Source organism: Melospiza melodia, chromosome 6, assembly GCF_035770615.1.
Source record: "Melospiza melodia melodia isolate bMelMel2 chromosome 6, bMelMel2.pri, whole genome shotgun sequence".
Classification (NCBI taxonomy): domain Eukaryota; kingdom Metazoa; phylum Chordata; class Aves; order Passeriformes; family Passerellidae; genus Melospiza; species Melospiza melodia.
This window is the reverse complement of record NC_086199.1, coordinates 21,372,353-21,389,481: the sequence shown is the minus strand read 5'-3', so window position 1 is coordinate 21,389,481 and position 17,129 is coordinate 21,372,353. Positions and strand designations below refer to the sequence as shown.

Sequence of the window (17,129 nt, the reverse complement as noted above, 5' to 3'; positions counted from 1 at the left end):
CTGTGTCAAATCCAAACTTTTTTTCTTGGAAATTTCTTTAAACCTACAGCAGGTTATATTTTTTTTCTCCTTAAAATGAAAATATGCAATTCAGCATGTATGGGTTTTGTTTGGCTGGTTTTAGTGTTTTTTTTTTCTCTGCTTCTTTTTGAATGCTAACTTTACCAGTCCAGTGGTGATAATTGGTGTTGATGGAATTCCAGGTTTAGAGAAACCAGGAATGACTTTGCAGATATTGTATGTAATATTTTCATTGGTAAAAATGTCTAGGTTTTGTGTACTGAATTATGCTTTGAGATTTTCATTCAAACTTTGGTGAAAAAGGCATGGAATGCATGTAAAATGAGTAGTGTTCTAATCTTCTACTGAAATACTAGCTGTATGCAGAAATGCTGAGTAATGTTTCTGAGAATGTTCACTTAAAACCAGCAATCAGTTAAATACGCAGCAGAACCATTGTGCTTCTTGGTATTGATTTGCTTAATCTCAAAACACTGAATGTCATTGGCCAAGTACTACTAGAGTCTCTGGTAAAATAATTCAACAAACCCCTTAAGTCTGCCTTTAGGGGACAGCTAATCAGCTTTTTGACATTCCCTCTGCTCATCATGGTTTGGCCTTTGCTCCTGCCTGGAGGGAGCAGATCACTTCAGCTTTACTGTCTGCCTGCTTTTCTTGTTTGAGGTGACTGCCCCCTTCTCCCTGGCTTGCTCCAAGGCAGGGAACGAAGGAACACATCATGAGTGCTGTAGTAAGTGTAACAGTAGGCTTCAATAATTTGGTTCACTGACTGTGTAAATTTTAAACACAGAAAAAACTGCTTTTCATTAAGGTGTTTGTGCTAGACTTAATTAGTGGTACCAACAAGGTCCATGTAATATTGGTGCCACAGCACTGTCATATCTGCAATGTTCCCCTAAAAATCTGAGACATAACTGAGTTGATGGCACATATGACAGGCTGTGTAGCACATGGTGACAATCAGTCTCTGCTGAAGGCCAAAATGCCTGCTTTTCTGAGTCATTCATAGTATATAGTGTTGTCTCTGTTGATCTCCCATTTCTTCCAGCATATTTCTCTCAAACAGATATTGGAAAGGCCTACCAGCATTCATGCTTTGACAGGGGCTGTATAAACAAGATGCTACTGACACAGATTCATAGATTGTAATGCTATGTCTGGTTTTGGATTGCTTTGGAATGGAATTCCGAATGTTTCCTTTGGGTCCAGAAGAAACATTTCATGTTGGAGTCACAAGATCTGGTGCCAATTTTCTGCATTTTTATTTTGGTTTGCTTTTATCAATTGGACACCCACTTTCCCACTCTCAAGTTACTTGTTCAGTCAATCAGTTTAGACTTGCTAAGGGTGGCACACAAATGTGTGAAAGAAACACTGCTTTGAATTCTGTTGGGTTGCATTTAAATACATATCCAGGAAATCTCTTAGGTTATTGATACTGTGGGGTTTGTTTCTAATGTGTTTGGCTTCACAACTCGAGAACATTGCTGTGCCCTTGTTAAGCTGTTGCTAATGGCTCAGAGCAGGCCCAGAAGCATCAGCAAGAATCAGGTTCCTGTGTCTGTAATTGGGGATTTCTTGCTGATTTTTAGAGCTGGCAGTTGGAAATAATGCTGAGAAGGGAGCTTGAAATGAGTGGGGGAGCTGTGGACAGTGTAGGAGCCAGCCTCCAGTTATCAGGCCTGGCTGGTAATTTACAAATGCAGGCAGAAGGATGTGGGCTTCAAAGTGATCTGGAAAGGTAAGTCGTGTGGAGTCCTTCTGGAACATGACAAGACTTCATCTTGGACCTTCAAAAAGTGCGTATGACTTTTTTTTGTGGGTTTTATTTGTTTGTTTGATTTTGTCTTTGCCATGTATCATGATACTGGAAATAGACTTCTACTCCTGACTTCCTGGTACAGTAAGGATACATTGTGGGTGTGTAGTTGAGAAGGCTAAAGTCCTGTTCCTTCCTACCTTTTAGATGTGGTTGCTAATCCAAGTACAGGCATCTATCAATTGAAGCAAATACACTGGACTGCATTTTAGTGCAAGTAATGGCAGGGGGAGATAGCTTCTGTGTAACCTGAGGCCTTTTATTTAGAAATGCATCAGGCTCTTTGGTGAAAGTTTTTTTTTTTTTTTGCCACAGCAGGCAATTCTATTAATTTAGTAGATGGCTAAATTTCTACCTTATGAGCAATTGGTCAAAATGGTCTCCCACAAGTGTAAAATATGGAGTATTGAAGTAAATGGAACAGGTAGAGTTTTACCCAATGAAAATGATAGCAAAAGGCTGACTTACTTTACATATTTTGCCTTTTTAGTTATGTTAATCTAGTCAATTGTCCACACTGGAAATTTTCATTTTTGTGTATTTGATGAACAATATATCTGTGCCTCAGACTGATAAATGGGAAGTATGGTGTTCTCTTCAATTATTGTTAATTGCCTAGATTATCCCTAATTAACTATTGGTAGATGTGATTTATGTTTGCTTTTTTATTATTTGCTAGAGCAAACTTTGCAAAGATATTCAGTGTTATCAATCCTGAGTAAAGATTGGTGCACCAATATGTTTTTCTGTTTTAATTTTTGTCCCAGGACTAGGCCATTAAACTTCCTAATTCAGATGCAAATGCCTTGGAACTGCTGTTTCTGAAGGATGAAGAGGAAGCACCTGTAATTCCCCTTCACCCTTCAGAGGTGACAGAGATGGATTTTGTAAACCTATAGACATGTTTAGCCATTCACCAGAACTGCTTAACAAGACTAGAATTTAAATTCCTAATCGAAATGATGATATAGCCTTCTGGCTGTTTGTCTGTAGCTCTGTTTTAGATGTTCTTGACTTTGTAGTGATCAAGATGCTTTAGAATAAGGAATTATAGGGAGCTATGGGGGCATAAATTCAATTTTAATATACTTCATTCTGACTAGTACAACTGTACTGATGTTTAAAAAAACCAAACTCAGGAATAACCCACAGACACCTCCTCTCCTCAAGTTATTTGAGACAGTCCATTGTACAAAAGTGAATTTAAACGTTTGCCCTTCACTCTGGCCAGTACTAGCACCTGAAATGAAAGGTAGAAATAGAAGCAATAATGCTATTCAGGATATACTGGTTCTATTTTCCATATAATTTAAAATAATCTTCAAATTTTTGAAGTTGTTCCATAGTCTTCAGTCTTTATAGATGTTTTAATCAATTCAGCATCACATTCAGTGTGGGCTTTCAACCTATTTTAAGAATCTACATACTACTCTAAGATGTAGGAAGTTAGTGTACTGCAGTTAATATTAGAAATATAATGCCTGCTTGGCATGCCAAGCTTTTGCTTAGACTGTTCAAATGTACAACTTCAAGCAGGTAAGGTAGCAGAAGTAAAGTTAACCCACGATGTGAGTGAAGTGTCTTGCATCTGGGGTGAACTCCATCCTGCTAATGTTAACCATGACATGTGATGAAAGCATGATAGTTGAGCATTCCAACCTACCTGAGAAGTGACCTGTATTTAAACTATTGTCTATCAACAGCTTTACAGATTTGATTAATTCACATTCTTGTGTATCTGATGAAACAATAACATTTTCTTCAGAAGAGAGAATGCCAATGCCGCCTCTTATGCAATCTAGCAAATGCAAATGGTATATCCATGTCAAAGTAGATCATAGAAAATGCTGCTTTTTACTCAGTGCTTCATGCACACGAGTAACACTGAGGGTCAAGCTTTCCAAGAGCAATTGCCAGGGTGACACAAGTATGTATTAGTGGAGGTGTTTGCCTGTGAAAAATCAATGCTTTGCAGCAATGACTTGTGCAAGCAGAGTATAAATCATCTTTTCAAACAGGTTTTATGTTGTTGTTGAAACAGTTAAATCAGTCTGCTGACTAGTGATTGTCTTTTTAGAGAGGTTATTTATTTATTTCTTTATAAACTTTGGGTTGTAATATTCTGGTTTAAAACACCTGGTTTAAAAACAACTTTTCCATTTGATCGGTAAAGAGAAAAAGCAGCCTGAGCTCTTTGTCCTCTTGTGTTGGTATCTTCATATGCCTCCAGTCTCCATGCTAAGTAACCTTCCAATGAGGTTGCTTGGCTGAGTGATGTTTGTTTTTATCTGAGAGAGAAGTAGTATACAAGGCTGTTGGGTTTTTTTTTTGTGCAAGTTCTGTTTTTTTCCACAATCCCTTTGCATATGATGCATAACCTATATGCTTTTACTGGTTTTATGTGAACCGCAGTTGGAGGAGGGAAGGATTAGAGGGAAACAGAGTTATGGTGACTTTGTTCCATTGTTCATCAATTTAGTGCCATCACAAGAAGAGCTTTTGGTAACTTCAGTTATGTAATCATAGTGAGTGAGGCTTGCTAGCCAAAATAGTTTTTTTTTTTACTTGACATAAAAGGAGGGATATCAAAATTAGCAAGAAATGTCTAAGACCAATGCTTTAGAGTAAAGCCCTGAGTATTTTTGAATGATTTAGAAAGATTGAAGCTGGCCTTAGCCCCACATGTGTGAGATACCAAGGTTGTCAGACCAGGCCCATTCCTATTCATTAATGCCCTTCTTTTTTGCACCCTACAAAGTAATTGAATGAGTATGAAAGTGTATTGATGCTTCTGGAGCATAGTCTGAAAACTAGGTTGGAGTGGCAGAACTGTTTTCCCTCACACCTGCTTAAACAGCATAGCAGAATAGTCATTAGAAGAGACTACTAGCAGAGCAAATGGCTAAGTAACCCTTCCTTTATGGTGATGGCTTTATTCTGATGTGCTCATGAGCCATTTGCATCCCAAACTTGGTGAGTCACTGAGCAGTTACAGCTCGTGCTCTACATTGCAGGATTCAGAGCCCCTGTTGGGAGATGAGCCCTATTCCCTCTGTCTCAGTATTTTGTGTTTTTCACTATCTGAGGCAGTTGTTGTCCAGAATTCATGACCTCCTTTAATGTCAATGCCAGAAACTCAGCTTGATTTACTTACAGAAACACTCTTATTGTTCATGTTTAATTACCACACATTTGTTTCTGATGTGCCCAGCTTACTCACTTACTGAGTCAGAGAGCAAGAGGTTGCTAGTGTGTAGAAAATAAATCTGCATAGACTTCATTAGTCATGCATGGCTAAACCAGTCAGCTGTTTGAATATCAGCATGCTTGGGGGTTTGCCTTTGATACTACAGAGACATCCATCCTACATGAAGCAAGAGTCACCTCTGATTTATCTTGAGTGAATCATACTTCATTACAACAGGTCAGACACTGCCTACCTCTTACTTCTCTCCTCATGCTTTGTTCTTGCTTACTTAGTGGTCTTTCCTTTATTATGACTAGTGTTTTCTGGCTGATGGCTCATTTTCAGTTCCTAACTTAAGCCTTTGGTGTCTTCTGACAGTGAATGACCATATCCTCTGAGGACAGGGATAAAAAAGAAGGGAAATGCAACTCTGTATTTTAGTACATGATGTAAATTGTACCAATGTGATTTGAGTAGTGAACCCTGCTTTCATCCTCCTTAGCACTGTTTAATTTGCCCTGCAGGTGCAAGAAAGGTAACATCTTTAGGGCAAGGAACTGGTGCTACTTCTTATTAAAGCACCATGCACTTTTCTGATGCTTAGTAATAGCCCACTACATAATGGCCTTGGCTCTTCAGTGATCTAAGAATGCTCATTCTTTCCAGTGTACTGAAAGGGACTTTTCCCTCCCCTCAGTAACAGCTGTTAAACATCAGATCAGACTGCAGATCAAGAACTTGCTTGCCCCATGTTCCCTTCGGAAGTCATCCGGAACGGGCAGTGCTGTCAACATTAGAGGGAGAAATTTGTCTGTCCCTGTTTTGGGGGAGAAAGAAGGAATTTGAGTGACAGGTGTTTTTTGAAATTGCTTCTTCTGCACCTTTCAGCTTCTCAAGGTGCCCTGACATAAAAGCATTTCCTTTTTTTAATAGTGAAAGCTAGCCAGCTTTATCCTTTTGTGATCCCCAAAATGCAGCTAGGTCTCTAGTGAGTAATTTAATTACGATTGCTTCAACAGCTTGGCAGAAGGAGCATTTAGAATGAGAGCTGTAATCAGTCATTGATATCTGTGCACACCTGGCTGCTGTCAGCACATAAGCTATGGTCCAGCAGTGCTACAGACTTCAATAGCATGGAAGGAGAGAGACTTTTTGCAGGTGGGAGTGATTACAGCCTCTGTTATCAGCCTTTGAACAGTTCAAGCAGTTAATTCCCTCCTTGGTGCTGTTCAGCAGCTATGCCATTTTCATAAGCATGTCACAGAAGACTCTTGCCATAATTTTGTTCCTTGTGATCTCTGCTCCCTTTGACAGTATTTTTCTTTAACTTGATGCTCTTTGGTAGTCATGACAATAATTTTCACTTTTCATCTCAAAAGTAGCTGAGCAAGTGGTACTGTGCCCTATGTATTTTGCCCCATGAGAAATTTGGCCTCAGAAGCTGTTCCTTCAGTAATGGTACACCCAGGGTGTAATCACTGATAAGACACTGATATAAGCTGGTAGCAGAAACAGAAGTGTTGTACAGCAGAATAGGAGTCTCTGTTCTGTCACCCCAAGCTCCATTTGTCGATGATGATCTGTAAGCACATCTTTTGACTGAATGTAAGATAATTAAGTGTTCCAAATTGTCAACTGCAACAATGATTTGATTAATTTTAAATGTAGCGTTTTCTTTGTAATATCCTGCACATGTTCATATTTGTTTTGAGAAGCAATAAATGTAAAAACTCAGAAAAATACAAAAAGTCTTCAACCATCAATTTTACTCTTTAAAGATTCTTTTCTTCTTATCATAGCTTCTTCACAGAAGATAGGACAGAACTGAATTTGGAAGATAATGAAAAATGTATATAGAGTTGGATTTTATAGGCAAGAATCACCCTGTGCTTGAGGACTTTTATATTGAATGGATTTTTTTTCCCCCACACAAGGCTATCAAACTTCTGTCCTCAATTGTATTGTTCAAATGCTTTTGATAATCTCACACCTACTATGGTTTCATCAGCATGAGGTATTTTGAGTGCCATATGGTATGCAGATAGTACCTGTTCTTGCACAGAGAAGGGAAAAAAAAACTTGAAAAATCTGTTTGGTCTTTCAGCTGTTGCAATTGATCTGCAGCAGGATACCCAGTCACTAGTCCAGCTGAACACCCAGCTGGCTTTGATCATTCCCTCCAACCCTCTATGAGTCTGTAGTGAGTTGCACTGTGGATTATGAAAATATGATTTCCATGATGGAACTTACTGTTCCATCCAGGACAGTAAATCTGACTGCAATAATCCTTAATCTGTTTTTTTTTTTTTTTTGTCCTACCTGGGTTTTGTGTGCTCTCCCATCTTTGCAGCACTCAGCTGAGTTATATATGTGTGCTTTTAAGCCATTGATGGGAATCTGATGAGTGGTAAGTGGGGTGTAATGGTGTTAATGAGATGGGGTAAGGGTCACTTGGTGCTTTCCAGACAGCGTAGAGCTGTTTGCCATAGCACACACTATATTGCCTCCTTATTCCTCTAGGGTCCTCAAGGTGATTATTGCTTGTTTCCCAGGCTGTCTACATAGAGAACACTTTACCAAGAGGAGCCTACATTATTGGGTGAGAACAAATAGATGAGGATTGAAGTAAATGTTTTCTATTTTACAGCCTAGCCTTTGTTTGCAGTAACATTTATAAAGTAATTATTTTAATTCAATGAGGTAACTTCTGATTTATGTCAATAGTTGCAGATCAGAATGTTATGGGATTCTCAGTCCCCATATCAAATATGCCTAATTGTTTTGTTTTTAAGATTCATATATATTGTTTTTACATACCTTAGACTAAAAGCTGCCTTTAAGATTGCAGTCATTAGGTGGGCAAATCTATGTCATAAAATATTTACAGTGTGGGTAGCTGAGAGAATGCCAACATGCAGACAGGGGTAGTACTGGAATTTTTAAACTTTTTTCCTTGTTTCTGATTTTTTGGCCTGCAAGTCTGGGGCTACCTAAGGGAGTAAGCTGGGGTCAGTAGGGATCAAGAGACATATCTTTTATGTTTATTTCTTGTTTTGCAATGGAAATTGTTAACAGAAAAACAAAGGCAGGAGGAGTCAGAGGTCCTGAAGGAGATTCTTTGTTCACTATCTGAGCTGCCTAATGTACTAATTATTTCCTGTCATTGACAGAAGGCTACTATTGATCTCCAGTGGAGTTGAGCTGCAATAGGGACATAGCTTTATTATGTTGCAATCTTGTTACCCAGGAGCTGGTATATAATCTCAGCTGTAGAACATTAGGGATTAGATGAAAAACCTTAATTACAGTTATCTTAATAATGATCCCTGAGGGGCAGATTGAAATTGGTTGCTTGGGTACCTGCGAAACAAGCTTTGCACAGGGGAGCAGATTTTGGTGGATTTAATTTATCTTTGCGGAGGTGTTTCATTGTGTGCTGACATCTGAGGCCTTGGCAAATGCTGGGATAGGAGTCTGGGACTTCAGTTGCCTTTTGCTGTCCTTAGAGATTTTGGGACACAAAATAACTTCTCTGATTGTGGGAGGAATTAGGCTTTTTGGTAAGAAAACTTTTTAGTAGGAAATCCCAAGAATAATCATATAACTTGTATTCTATTGGGATGTAAATGTTAACTGAAACCCCAGTTAGCTAACAGCTGTCTTCAGATTAAAAAGCTTTCCAATCTGTGAATGTTAGTTAATTTCAAAGTCTTGGTGCATACAGAGCTGGTGAAAATTTTTCATGGGCGGTAGTTTAATTGATGAAAACTGCACGCTTAGGGCAAGAAAAACTTTGCATATTTCAGTGAAAGTCTTGGAATAGCTTTGAACAGAAAATATGAAGGAATAAAAAAGCAAAATGTGGTTGGTCTCATTATTTTCAAAACAAAACTCAGGATTTATTGACTGCATCATAAGGACGAATTCATTGTGAAAGTTAGCAGAAAATGCCTAAAATCCTGAGAAAGAAGACAACTAATCTTGGTTTAAAAGCATTGACCTGAGTTAGTTCATCCTCCTCTGCCTAAGTTTATTATTTAATAAGCTACTGGCTGTGACTTCCTGAGGCTCCTCACGGCCTCTGTGTTGGAGATAAGCAGCATGGGCTTGTGGTGGGTTCCCTAGTCTAGGATGTGCCTTTCCGTATATTGCCAGCAGTGCTTGAGAGCATGGTCTTGAGCAGGATGGGGAAAGAGATGTGAAAATGACTCCATCCCTACGAAAGCAGAGTTTGATCTTTGTAGCTTTTGGTCAGGTGTCTCTAGCTCTAATGTGAGAGTAGTTGTGCTCATGCCTATTAAGTAACTGTCTCAGAAAACATAACTGACCTCTGGACCAGAATGTCTTGACTAGACTCTGGCTTTAATAATATAACTGCCAAATAAAAGCATATTTTTCTCCCTGAGACACTCCAACATTTATTTTGAAGGAAGTGTGTTTGGGGCTCTATTCTTCCTCTTGTCTCTGGTCTGAAACCTATTTGCAGTGCTTGACCACAGCAAAACTGGTGTCAGGTTTGCTGGCTTCCCATAACCATCTGTCATATTTATTGTCTTTCTTTTTTTTTTTCTTTTTCAGATTGTACTAAATGACCTTCTGTCTGTTACATTTCTGCCCTCTGATCTCAGGCAAATGATGAAGATAGATAGCATTATCACAAGCCATCCATCATACAATTTCTAGGTCCCACAGAAGCATCTGTGTCTTTAACAGTTCATCTGTCACAGATAGTTTCATAGCTCAACACCACAAAATGCTGAAGAGAGGGCTAATATTGGTATTTCTTTTTCATACTCAAGACTTCAGCCATCAGGTGTCTTTCACTTGGATATGCAGACTGTCACAAAAAGTGCGTGTGCACCAGGGTTTGTGTTATGGATCCGAGCCAACTGCACGTTACAGAAGGCAGCACTATTGCTGACATCAGCAGGCTCATTTTCCTGTTTTGCTGTTGTAACACAGGATTGGCTGTGTTACCAGTGCAGAATGAACTGAGCAGACCTGGCTCTGTGCAAATGAGCCCAAGTTCTCAGAAGCAGTGATTGTGAATCTGATTGCCAGCAAGTAGTTGTAGGCACTCCTGCTGTTTGAGTGACTGTACATGTGTGTGAGAGGCAGAGATACCAGTATCTGTCTGGAGTTCAATGGGCATAGCATTTTACAGAAACATGTAAAGTTACCCAATAGGGCATGATTTTGATGTCTTGTAACTGTACTGTCAGCTCTGCAGAATATGCATTTGATACGTGAGTTACCATGCACAGATATCTGAAATACCTGAGTGAACTATTGCTGAGTTGTGCACATTTGTGTAGTGCATTGAGCTAGGCAGGGCATCCTGTTAATCCTACATGCCACATGATGCTGCAGCATGGAGATGATCCTGGGAATTTATCATGTTATGGTTTCTTGAATGCTAGAAACTGAGATCAGTCAGAATTATCTATGCTTCATATTGTTTAACACAAATCATAGCAGTTAAGTGTTTGTACTGTCAGAAAAAAAACCTTCAAAAAAAAAAACCCAAACAACCAAAACAAACAACCCCAAAACCTAAACCACCAGCCTATTCTCTTTCTTTTGTCTCAGTTTTTTGCACTTGTTACCAGTGGCATTTTTCCTATTTGGAAGAGGTTAGAGGCTTAAATCCCTTAGCCTTTCATGCTGAGATAGAGATGCTTCTGATGCATACTTGAAACATAAATTTGAGTTTTGTCTTAAGGGAGGCATCCTCGTGGACATCTCCACTTGGCTGTGGAATTGCTACTGGTGGCTCATATGCATGGAATATAGATAGTTCAAGTTGTTTAAACTTAAATTAAGCGTACCATAGAACATGCTTAGTCCAAATATCACACTTGAGAGACCTGTACTAAAATAACTATGGGAGCTATATGAAATGCATAGACAATATACATAGTGCTTTCTGGTTTTAAACCACTTTCATCCTGGAGGCCAGGATGAACTAAGAATAAATTTTGAAGTATTTGCTGAAGTGAAGCTGGGTATAACACAATAATTTAGATGGAGCTGAAAATAGGAGCAACTACATCCCTTCTGCACAGAGACCCCTGTATTTGCCTAGCTCCTTTAGAAGTGAGGACACTCAAATGCTTTGTGTTGCACAAGTGAATTTCTGCCTGTCATAAGGTAAAAACTAATCAAGTCTTCATGATTTCAAAGTAATGCCTGAAATCCTTATTTATTGCCACTAAGATGTGAACCTGTTGGGTGACTTAAGCTGTTCCTTCTCAGACACTCTGCTAGCATACCTCCATATTTGGGAGCAAATACTGAAAGGGTGGAATAACTGCTTCTCTGAGCTGCCCTCTTTTTCTAAATGGAAAAGGGCTTTTTCTTTTCCAGTACTAAACAGAGATAATAGATTGTTATTCCTGGCAAATTTAGCATTTGTAGACTTGTTTTCTTTGCCCACCTTAAGTACATGAGATTCAGACTTGTAAGAAAAGGGTGCTCACAGCTGTGCTAGGCCTGCTGGCAAATAAAATTCAGTACAGATGGTTGTCTGCCCACACTCTATTTATGAAGAGGCCTGCAGTGTTTATGTTAACGGTGATGAGTTTGAGAGATAAAAATAGGGAGTTGTTTGTTGTTCATTTGTTCTTTATAGATCTGCAGTGAACTTTTTTTATAAAGCACAAATTCGATAGAGAGATTTGTTAACCTTCTAGAAGAGCAGCCTGTCAAAAAGCCAAGCTGCAGACGTCTCAAGTGCTGGAATCATTCCTTGGTTTTTATACTTGTTTCGTTTACTCCACGAGATGGTGCTGTGTACCCACAGACCCAAGGAATCCTTTGCTTGAGTTTTCCCAGGTTGTTGGTGGATATTTGGATTATGAAAACTTGAAATGAAGTTAGAAATAATCTCTATCTTCCAGCTGTCTTTTTCGCCTCTCCAAATTAATCTCAAAAAGAGGTTTTCCAAAATCACCTAAGGCTTTGTATAGTCCTCTACAGATTATGTCTTCCTTGATATTTATTGAGTCCTGCAGCTTTGCCATGACTTGAGGGTTTAGGAAACCTTCTGGAGGCTGCTTCCAGATGCCGTAGTTTCAGGGCAGACATACTAAAAAGAAAAACCTCAGTGTGTGGCCGTTCCTTGTGAATAGCTTGCTGAGTCAGGAAGATGTCTGCATGTTGCAGGGGTCTGCCTATTTCCACATTTATTTATTTATTTATTAAAGTCTTGTGCAAAATGTTCCACGGCTTCAGCCCTGGAAACTTAAATTATGTGATCTTGTCACTTAAAATAACTAGCAGTTCTGCTGTTCTCATTCTCCTACCATATGCTTTCCTATTTATGGTTTTGGGAGTTATTTTGTTTTTTATTTCTCCTGTTTTCAGTTAGATTTGGAGTAGGGCACTACTGATGGTACTGTCTTTGCAAGGTGGGAACTTTAGAACCTTGTCTTTGACATGGCTGAAGTCCTCTGATCTTCTGCCACAAGGTGGAATGAGACTTGGGGGTAAAAGAGAAGTCAACTTTGAAAACGTGCCAGGGTGTTAGCCTTTCTTGGGTAGCTAAAGCGAGTTTTGTGTCAGTGTGGAAAGTAAAAGAAAAAACTTACTAGTTATTTTTGAAGTTATGGATAGAGACATTCCCTTTGTTCTGTAGAACAGATTCTTTTTTTACAGAAGCAGATATTTGGGGTGAAAGGCTCCTCCATCCGTTGTGTGTCCCTGGAGTCTGCCATTTTAGCTTCCTGATTATCACTTATATCTTTGTGTGTTGTAGATGTGTGTCCAGTGTCTTCACAGCTCTGCCTCTCATTTCTTCATGCTTCTGTAAAGTACAGTCTGACCTCACTTATCCTCCCACTTTTGTTCTAGCAGTTTTCAAAAGCTTGAACCTGCACTTTCCTGCTTTTATGCTGACTGAGAGCCAATTCCTGATTTATAATATCTAGTCTCAAATCCCCATAAGTGCTGTGGAGGTGATTAGTAGAAAAGAGGCACAAAATCTTTACATGCCTAAATGAGGCTGAGACCCTCCTCACTTTTTAACTCTTTATGACTAGTCCTGATTAATGTGGGGTAACTGCAGTTTTGGGGCAAGTCAGAAACAGTGTTCCATTTCAAATAGCTAAATGCATTTCAGCAGGACTCCTAATGCACATCTTACAATTTTCACAGTTGTTACTTTTCACTTATCTTGGGAACTTTAGGACCTAATTGATGACATCATTGTGTGAGGATTGTTTCTTACTCCCTTACCTCAGGACATGTTTTGGATATAAGTAGCAGTTTTTGCCATCAGCCGTTAATCCCCAAGAGCTGTGGCATGGAAATTCCATGTCATGCATGTTCTCCAGGGCAAGAAAATCTTCTTATCTGGATACCTCTAGCAAGTTTTTTAAGATGCTAGTAAATGTTCCAATGCTCAAAGCTCATCTCTGATTTCTCATTCAAATTTTAATTCCCAGATACAGCTTCAGAAGTGCTTCTGTGTATCATCAGATATACAGCAGAGGGATTTTTAACTTCAGAAGTTGTGTTTCTCATCACTTCTCAATCAGTGTCCTGTCTCTGCTACCATGAAAATTTACCAAACAATAAAAGCTAGGCTTCACTGATAGGTTTTTGTCTTTGAGTCCTCCCCAGATACTTCTCTGGGGTTATCTTACCTTGATGTAGTAGTTATGTCACCAAGGTTTAGGGGATTGAGAAGTATGGTCAAGACACTATGAATAACAGTTGAAGGTGTTTTCTCCATATAATGTGTTACTTGTTTTGCCTTCCTCAAAAGCATGCATGTTAGCAAATAACTCTTCTTGCTGTTCCAGTTAAGTGATTCATGTTTACTACATATAGATTATACTGAGCTTTGGGGTCCAGACTGGATCACAATGCACCAGTCACTTGAGAGCTTTTTGGATAAGAATGCAGTTGCATGGGTTAGGTAGACTAGTTCAAAGCAGGACCTGTTCTGTGTGGGAAATAGCTGATGCTACTCTCATTAGTTTGATGAGTACAGCTTTTGCCCTGACTCACCTTGTCATTGCTGTTATACTGCAGATTTCTGACTTCTGTGTTCGTGTCTTCTCTCTGACTTGGGATTTGCTGTTTGAGTGGGGGAAATGGCTCTCCAACTTTGCCATGTGTTTTTTTCTGAAGGCAGCCCAGGATTTGTGCAGAGCAGCAGCTGTGAATAGACAGAGCTTGCAGTAAAACAGCAGGAGGACACATCAGAGCAGAAGGGGTTGAACTCTCCAGAGACAGAATTTTTAAACTAGGAAGCATGGAGCAAATTTTCCCTTGTTCCTTGTTTGCTTGTGGGTTTTTTTTGATAATTTCTTTGTTTTGTTTTTTAATGACTCCAAGTTTCCTTTGGCATTTGTTGCTCCTGTCTTATATATCTTTTCAGTCTGGGAACTGCTAGCTACAGAAGGTAGTGAGACAGTTTGATGTCAAAGAGAGCATCCTCTTCAAAAGGCAGTTGGAAGATGAGCTAGTTTGGGATCAGTTATGTATCTTCCTCTGGTTTGGATATGGCTCAGTCTCTGAGAAAATAACAGCTGTTCTGCTGTGATGACCACTACATAACTTACTTTGTGGGATGTTTTGGAGAACTGGAAGATCTTGAAAAGTTCTTGAGGAAAAGCTTCAACATCAGAACAGTTCTCTTGCTTTTGGCTCTAATTAAGGCTCGTGATCAGAGAAGCGAGGTCAAAAGCTGAATAAGAGTTTTATATTTTCCAGGTAGGTGAAAACTGTTGAATATATGCTGAAAGCTGTAATTTTTTAATTGGGAATCCAACAGGAAATTTTGATGGAGCCACTATTCATGATCTCTAGCATTTGCCAATTACAGCTTTTGACTGGATGTTTTGGTAGTGCTAGTTCTCTCAGAAAATAAAAGTTGAGATCAGATGTTCTCAGAAACCTGTAAAACTTGTGAACCTGATAATGGAAGTATCTCTTCCTAATTTTCCTAATTGTAATAGGAAAGTCCTTGGTAGCAGTTATCCTATTATTTCCCTTACTCACCAGTACAATACAAACTAGCAAGCAGAGTGACCAGCTGCAGCAATATCCAAAGACACTTATGGATTACTCTGAATCCACCTGAGAGTTACCTTCTGTTTCACACACCAAGGAAAAGGAAATATCATCTTCAGGTGAATGACTGTCTGCCTGAAGAAGCAGGGCACAGCAAGGCCCACACTCCTCCTATGCCTGGGACCTTCTGGCTTGGGCAGTAAATCTGTCTTCTCCCTTTTGATCTTTGACACCACCTATGGCAGAGACTGCTGGAGCTGTCTGAGGGCACCTGGGCTCTGTCTCTTAGCGTGATGTTAGTGCTGGTCTTTGTTTAACTGCAGCCATTCCATGTGGAAGATGTAGAGCTTTTTCCCTGCAGTTTGTATGGAGCAAATTTTTTCTTTGTTAGTGCCCATGGGGTGTTGTGGACATCTTCACCTGGACTGGTGCAATCCATGAGTTAGTGTCTTTGCTGTATCCATTCATATGTTCATTGTACTACACTGGTTTCTATCATAAATAGGTGTGATAGTAGGTCCTTTTGAGTCTCTGCACATTGCCTGACAAGTATGGCTGTGTAGACACAGCTTGAGAACCTGCAATTATTTATTTCAACTTAGCTGGGCATAAAATGCAAGTTTATCACTTGTTCTTAAAACAAGCATGCTCAATGTTGGCTAGTTCATCTAAAGACACACATTAATAAGCCTTAAGAAAAAAGAAGAAAAAATAAAGTTTATTCTAGTAAAATAAAGGGTTAAGTATTTAGAAAATAATTTGAAAGCAATTTTGGGACAGGAGTTTTGAAAAGCTAATTTCTAAGCTTTTTTCAAAATCCTTTTAAAAAGCAATTTCATACTCCTAAATTAGGTTTCTTATTCTCCTGTGCCTAATGTTAGTCTTACATACAGTGCAGATTTGCAAAGCGATCACTCAGATCAAATTTTAAACTCTGCCTGCCACTTCAGCTGTCTGTATGGGTTTCCTTTTGTATTTTTTCTCAATTTGTCCCTTAGCTGTCAGAGTTGGTGGCAGTTCAAGTAGGCAGCTGTGGAGGATCACCCTCTGAATGTTTTCTTCACTGTTCATTTTCCAAGCAGAAGATTCTTTTGCCACTATTGTCTGCCTTTCTGCTTCAGAAGAAATTACCATAAAATGTTTCACTTGAATATTTATCGATGAAGAGTAGAGAGAAGCAGAAATTGTTTAAGTAAGGTTAAGTTTAGACTGCATGGAAATATCCTCCTACTTTGCAAACGAAATGGAGCACTCACTGATGACAGGTTGCTCTAGAACTATAAAGAGCCTAAATTAGATCATGACTAAACACAGCCAAAAAAAATGTTTACTATCTTTTGCCGTGCATGTTACCAGTTTCAAGGGATCCTATTTCAGCTTTGACATCATGGGACCTATTCTTAAATGCATAAATTGGGTTTGTAAGATATCTCAAATGATGAAAGGGAGAATATTTGTGTTATCTGGGCAAGAACTCTAAAGGACCTTAATTGCTGAAGAGGTCCAGCAAGGAGGGTGACCTGGAGCCATGGATATATATATATATATATATATATATAGATAGATAGATAGATAGATAGATAGATAGATGGACAGATAGCTATATAGACAGGAAAGAGGCAATATCTTTGTCTCACAACTGAAGTATTTCTCATTTTTCTGTGTCTCTGGATAAGAAGGATTTTCACTGTTTACATACAGGAAATTTAATGGTCATGGACAGTGGTAATGAAAGAAGACAATTCTAGGAAATACCTTCCGAGTTAAAAAAAACCAACTAACCAAAACAAAAGAAAAAAACCAAACCAAGAACAGAACTAAACAAAAACCTGTTTTTTGTAGTAATTACACATTATTGTGTAGTCAATCAGAATGCAAAAGTTTTAGGAATGTCTCCTCTCCTCCTACCAACCATCCCTTTGCCTCACTTCACAAAAGAAATTATTCTTTCTCTGAGTAAGGACTTAGTAATGGAATGAATTGGTGTCATGGAGGTTAGTTCTAGATATCTACAACAGCAGGTGTAGCTATGCAGGGTTAGGCCTTGTTGCAACAAACAAACCCTTTGTCTCTATGTTCGCG

The 17,129-nt window shown here is 39.0% G+C and overlaps 1 protein-coding gene across 20 annotated transcripts in view; it reads left to right on the top strand.

Annotated features, from left to right (window-relative positions):
* NRXN3 (neurexin 3) overlaps positions 1-17,129 on the top strand; it is a 706,103-nt gene that overhangs the window by 187,708 nt on the left and 501,266 nt on the right. The window lies entirely within an intron of this gene.